Source organism: Antechinus flavipes, chromosome 6 (genome assembly GCF_016432865.1).
Source record: "Antechinus flavipes isolate AdamAnt ecotype Samford, QLD, Australia chromosome 6, AdamAnt_v2, whole genome shotgun sequence".
NCBI classification, from domain to species: Eukaryota; Metazoa; Chordata; class Mammalia; order Dasyuromorphia; family Dasyuridae; genus Antechinus; species Antechinus flavipes.
This window is the reverse complement of record NC_067403.1, coordinates 185,260,061-185,266,485: the sequence shown is the minus strand read 5'-3', so window position 1 is coordinate 185,266,485 and position 6,425 is coordinate 185,260,061. Positions and strand designations below refer to the sequence as shown.

Below are 6,425 nucleotides of genomic sequence, written 5' to 3'. Positions count from 1 at the left end.
AGGACAGCCCACCCCTCATCCCCTGCGGGCTGGGTAGCTCCAGCCCCCCAGGCTGAAGTGGACAAGGGACATTAGACTCCTATTCCCACCAGCTCTGGGCTAGAGAAAACTGAGCTCTAGGAGGCAGCGGCAGGGATTGGGAGGGTGGGGTGTCCCCAGACAAGTGGGAGAGGGGAGGAGTAAGCATGGGGGGGATGGCTTTTCCTCCCTGGGGCGGGGCAACAGGAACGGGGTTCTAGGGAAAGCAGGGGGTGGGGCCGAGTGCAGGGTTCTTTCGGGCCCAGCCTATGGCCGGTTCGTCCCCGCCCCCTCGCCCCCACCCCCAATGGTTCCCTGGATCTCGCCCACCCGCTGGCCTGAGCCCCACGCCGGCGCCGAGGCCTCGCACACACTTAAGCACCCGCCCTCCAGCCCTCGGGCCGCACTGCCAGTCAGCCCGCCAGGCCGGCAGTCTGTCAGTCCGTCCGTCCTCTCCTCCGCCTCTCCCTCCAGCTTCTCCTTCCAGCGCTTCGGCCCGGGGCAGCCAGCCAGCAGGGAGGGAGGCAGGGACGCCGAACTGCCTGAAGCGGTCGGTAGTTAGGTGAGTCTGTCCGAACTAGGGAGAGGGAAGATCGAGCTCGCATTGGGGGGCGGCAGGGCCGTAGGACGGTCATCGCGCGCCGCTGGGGAGGGTGCGGGGGACGGTCTGCCACACTTCTCCCAGGAGGGGGGCAACGCTGGAACCTGTGCCAGTCCCCTCGTTTCCCTCCCCTCTCAACTCCTCTCTCCGCGGCTCCCGGGCGCCGGTGGTTAAATATAGCCTTGGGCTTGACTAGGCTGGGGTGGGGGGAGGCGGGCGCCCCTTCTCCCGAGCTGGCAGTCTGGGGTCCATTCCCTCAGGGCACAATGCAGATTGGCCGGGAAGGCCTGGTTTTAGGGAAAAGGAGTCCGGAGGGCCTCGTGATTCCCGCTGAGAATCCTCTAGACTGGGAGAGAGTTCGTCCCAGTGCTCACCGCCTAAGTTCAAATCCATGGTCATTTCTTCGTACACAAGTCACTGCCCCTTTGGGTGCCTCAGTTTCTTTATCTGTAAGTGGAAGGAGCTAGACTAGACTCCTTAGAGCTTCCAACTAGTTGTAAATCAGTCAGTCCACGTGTATCGATTAAGCCCCTGCTGGGGACAGTAGAAACCAAGAATTCCTCTGCCTCTTCCCTGCTGGAGCTCTCTGTGTATCACAGAACCCCGCAGCTTTCAGGGGTGCGACTACTGACCCGGGGACTAACAGTGTTAAAGTAGGGACTTTTCTCGCTCTTAAGTCAAACGGTTGTAACCATGGGGAAAGGGAGCTCCACTGGAGAAGGCTAGATGCCCTTCCCATGGATTGATACCTGATTTAAATAAATAGGCCAATTGTCTCCATCCCTGTTTGGGATTCCCAGGCACAATAAACGCTAAACAGTAATTAAGTACCTGTGAGTACGAACAGAAACTTGTACTTGGTTTGGGGAAAGGTAGAATTTGGAAGAAACCAGGGTCAGAGTCCTCAAGGACTGTCAGGATAAAGAAGGTTCTACTACTGGAAAGCCCAGCCTCCTGGAGTCTCTTTTCCTCCTCTCCATCTGCCTCAGAATAATGCCCAGGATCTAAAGGGGCTTTGGAGAGCCGTAAACTTTAGAGTTTGAAGAACACCTTGGACAGATGACACTGGCAAGACATGGAAGGGGCTGATGCATCGAATAGAGCCAGAGTGCTTCCAGGGCCATTGAGAATTGGAGCTTGCAGTTCCAATGGCCTTATAATGAAGAGAGCCATCTACATCCACAGAGAGGATTGTGGGGACTGAGTGTGAATCACAATATAGTATTTTCATTTTTGTTGTTGTTTGCCTGCACTTTGTTTTCTTTCTCATTTTTCCCCTTTTTAATCTGATTTTTTCTTGTGCAGCATGATAATTGTGGAAATATGTATAGAAGAATTGCATGTTTAACATATATTGGATAACTTGCCATCTAGGGGAGGGAATGGGGGAAAGGGAGGGAGAAAATTTTGGAACACAAGGTTTTTCAAGGGTGGATGTTGAAAGTTATCTATGCATATGGTTTGAAAATCAAAAAGCCTTTTTTTTTTTTTTTTTTAAAGAGAGAGAGAGAATTGGAGCTTGGAAAGTAAGGGCTGGCAGTGGGTAGGTATTACAATAGGGCAGATTTGGAAACCATTCCTAACAGCTAAGTAGACATGATTGGGTTGGGCATCCTTGGTTGTGAGTGGGCATTGTCCTGCCATGAGATTTTTTAGTTAAGTTTAGGGGACCTCTGGCTAGAAAGAGGCGGACATTGTACTCTCACCTAGTTAATTGTACTGGGGTTCACTAAGAAATGCCTTTTTTAGAGAAGCCTTCTCTGAAAGACCTCTTTCATGGGGAATTTCTCCTCTCCCACTCCCACTGGATTTTTAACTTCATGGAGGAAAAAAAAGGTGGTATAAGAGAGCTTTGGACCTAGAGTCAAGAAGGCCTGGGTTCTATCTCCAGACTCTTACTAGCTATATATCTTTGGACAAATTATTTGCTATTATTGTTGTTCACTTGTTTCAGTCATGCTCAGTCATGTCTGAATCTTCAAGATCCAATTTGTGGTTTTCTTGGTGAAGACATTAGTTTATCATTTCCTTTTTCAAATCATTTTACAGATGAAGAAACTGAGACAAACAGAGTCCAAGTGGCTTGCCCAGGGTCACATAGCACGCAAGTGTTTGGGGCTGGATTTGAATTCTGGAAGATGAATCTTGTCTTATTTTACTCCTCTCTTAAATGAGGGATTTGGACTCATTTTCCTCTACTCCTTTCTAGCCCGAAACCCTCTTTTCAGGCTCTAAAATAACCTTTACTTCTTTCTTCCTTGATCTTGAGTTCCCCACTTACTCTGAACACACATACCAGGCAAGGGTTGCTAAAGGTTGTTACTGTTGCCCATGGGATACCAAGCATTTGATCCGACAGGTGCTGATTTCTTCATCCAGCTGCTGCTGCTGCATCCTGCATCCAGAATCTAAATGGTAGGGGAGGGGGGGGAATCCAGCATCACTTTGGTGCCAAATGGTAAAGAGGAGAAAGTTCAGCTATGTATGTCCTTGCCCATTTCAGATGTCCAAACTTTGGACTGGATCCTTTCTATCCTTCCTGGTCTGCCCAAGCTGAAGAAGCAGCCAGCAAGAAATGATCCCTTCCCTTTCCCCACCCCCAGCCATCAGAAATTGTTAGTCTTTCCAGTCAGGAGTGGTATAAGCTCTATCAGAATCCCTCAGACTTAATGTGAGTAAAGGAGAGAAGCATTTACAGATGCCTACTGTAGGTCTCATTTGATCTTCACAACAACCATGGAAGGTAGGTTCCCAGTTTGCCCCTCACCCTTTGCAAATATCCTCTCCTTGGAGGTGATCGTCCAGGGTCAGACAACCAGTGACTATCCCACCCAAGATTGGAACTTGTGCAGCCTCCCTAGGCCCAGTTCTGTTAGTCAGACCACCATCCAACCACCTGTGTGCAGACACTGTGGTAGGCCCTGGGGATGCAAAGAAGGCAAAAGGCAGTGTCTGCCCTCAACGAGCTGACAATGTAATTTGACAGCTTGATGTAGTGATAGAAGGCAGATAGGTGGTGCAGTAGTTAGAACCCTGGGCCCGGAGTCAGGAAGTTCAAATCTGGTCTCAGATACTAGCTGTGTGACACTAAGCAAGTCATTTCTCTGTCATTTTCTAAGGCTAATTTACAGAGAAGATTCCAATCTGCTTGGTAGAGGATGTCTCCTCACCTGGGAGTTCCCTTTGCCAATGACATCACAACAGACCTCTTCTGTTGGGCAAATGAGCCAAGGGCTTAAGAGATTAGGGTCAGTTCTTTCCTGGACATTCTTCGGGAAAACAGCTATCACAACCCTGTTTGCTTTTTGCATTTCAGACTTTAGACCAAAGGGCTAGAGCTAAATCAAAATAAAGTTTCCTATCTTTCCTAAGTACAAAATAAGCACAAACAGAGCTCTTAATTACTTGACCCATAAGCCTCTCTCCCTGGCTGGTAGAAGGAGCCCTAATCTCCATTTTGGTCAGGCTGGAGCTGGGTCAGAGGCTGTCTTGCTCTTCCTTGAATAAAATCAGTGATTATTAGAGATTAACAGAAATGCACAATGACTTCACAGGAAATGGGATTTCTGTAGGTCTTGTCCCCCACCTGTAGAAGAGCTTGTGCTGGTCACAGAGATCAGCAGAGCACTCTCCTGTTTGGATTCCATAGAAAGACCCCTCGCTTCCCTCCTTTGCTTGCCTCATCTGAGGGATGTCTCCTTGGAGAGTTGTGTTTCTCTTTGGCACTGCCAGTCCTTGGAATCAGGCCGGCCCTTTGGGGAAGAAAAGACTGTACTCCTACTTTGGGGAAACAAAGGATTTCTTTCCTTTTTGCTCCTTTCATTTAGAACAAAGAAACAAGCTCATGGTTAAAGAGTGTGTGTGTGTGCGTGTGTGTGTGTGTGTGTGTGTGTGTGTGTGTCTGTTATGGTGCTCAAAGTTGTACAGTCTGCCTCAAGAAAGGCTACTTTTCTGTATGTTTTCCAGTGACCCAAGATTTTGCATTTTTCCCATCTATTCAGTGGGTTTGGGTGTTTATTTTCTCATTATGGAAACTAGTTTGTGCTGGAGATTGATTAAATGTCAGTCCTCCTTTCCATCCTAAGTCTTGTGGGTGCTTTGCTCACAAATGGCTCCCTAGTGCCTTTCAGAGATTGCTTAAACTCTTTAACTTGGCTTAATGTTGTATTAAGTTGTGTCTTTCTCCTTCCCAGTAGAATATAAGCTCCTTGAGGGCAAGGACTTTTTTTGCCTCTTCAATTATTCCCAGCCCTTTGCACAGAGTCTGGCACATACTTGGTTAGTAAAAATTGATTGATTGATTGATTGGATTAGATAAGAAATTGAATTATCTTGGAGTCCTAAATCCACAAATTGACTACTAGAAGGGACCTTAACTGAAGTATAGAGCACTCATAGGAGTACAGAAGATGAAATGACTTGTAGAAATGACTACCTATATAGTAGATAGAAAATGTGGGTGAAATTCAGGTCCCCTAATTCCAAAGCCAGAATTTCTCCGCACCACAGATGACAAGTAGCCATTTGGGCTCATACCCTTTGACATCACATCCTGAATTCTTGTTTTGTCAACCAGGATATGGAGGTACATATGGTACGGCCCACCTCCGGGGGGTACACATGGTATCTGGTGCCTAGGAGAAGATTCAAACTGCTGGTCCAGTAGACTCGCCACACCTTGCCATGTTTCTGGAAGGGGTTCAGGACTAGGGGATAAGGTAACTTTTGTCCTGGTATATTTTACCAAATGAATATTGATTAGATACCTGCTGTATGCTCTTAGCCTAGAGCAAGTAGAAACCCTGCCTTTGGAGATCTTGTGTACCCCAACTTCCGGGGAGACTGTAAAGCTCAGCCAGCTTCCCAAAGTACACCCCAGGACTGTTTAGAACCACAGGCTGAGTTGGCCCCTTTTTAATGCTCCTATATCCCCTGGTTTCTGGTTTCCTCTGTTGCTGTTTCTGATGGAAGTATAAGTCACACTTTTGTGCATTTAATCTTATGTCTCTCCCAACTGGAAGGACTTTGGTAGGGAAACTTATTTTAAAGTCAAAGAATCTTTTAAAAGATCAATAGTGTGTTGGTTACTCCTAAATAGAATAAGCTTATTTATTTATTTTAAAATAAATCCATATTTTCCAATATTGATTCTTCTTAGAAGTAGGGCCTGAATTTCCCCGGTCTTCTCTGGAAAGTTTAGGGAAAGCACTCATTGGATTCCAGGCCTCAAGCTGGAAGGATCTGTAATAGCTACCCAGTCCAAGCTCTTCATTTTACAAATGAGCTTCCGCTTGTAAGAAGTGCCGGTCACAATTTGAATGCAGAATCTTGGACTCCAAAGGCAGTGTCGTTAGTGAGTGCAAGCTTCACTGACAGAACTACTAGTCCTGGTATAAAAGTGGAGAGAATGAACTAACTTCACTGAGGAAGGACTGAGATGGGAATCTTCCATCCATGCTCTTCTGGGACCATTACAGAGGGTCTCCCAGATGTGAAAAAGCTTTGTTTGAAAGTAACAGCACATTTAGGGATGCGTCAACATATCCCAAACTCTTAGGTCTTTCTAAAACTCTATCCCAAGGTCAGATATGGAGCAAAAGATACTGAATGTGGAGGCTTCCTATCTTGAAGCTGACCACATGTTTTACTCCGTTTCCTCATCTGTAAAATGGGGATTATAATAACTTTCATTGTGAATTTTGACAACATGAAATTGCAATGGAAAGATAGATTCTTATTACTATTATTAGTTATCGAGTGACCTTGAAGCTTACTTCATTTCTCTATCAGGTGACTTGCTTTTGTT

At 46.7% G+C, this 6,425-nt stretch overlaps 1 protein-coding gene across 2 annotated transcripts in view; it reads left to right on the top strand.

Annotated features, from left to right (window-relative positions):
- The first annotated feature begins 298 nt into the window (after positions 1–298).
- The window catches only part of SLC7A2 (solute carrier family 7 member 2), a 63,323-nt gene continuing 57,196 nt past the window's right edge, over positions 299–6,425 (top strand). The window contains exon 1 of one of the 2 annotated variants that reach the window (XM_051967257.1): positions 299–580. The gene's annotated coding sequence lies outside the window, so the exon portion shown is untranslated. The remainder of the gene's footprint in view (positions 581–6,425) is intronic. The other variant, XM_051967258.1, reaches the window with a different exon arrangement.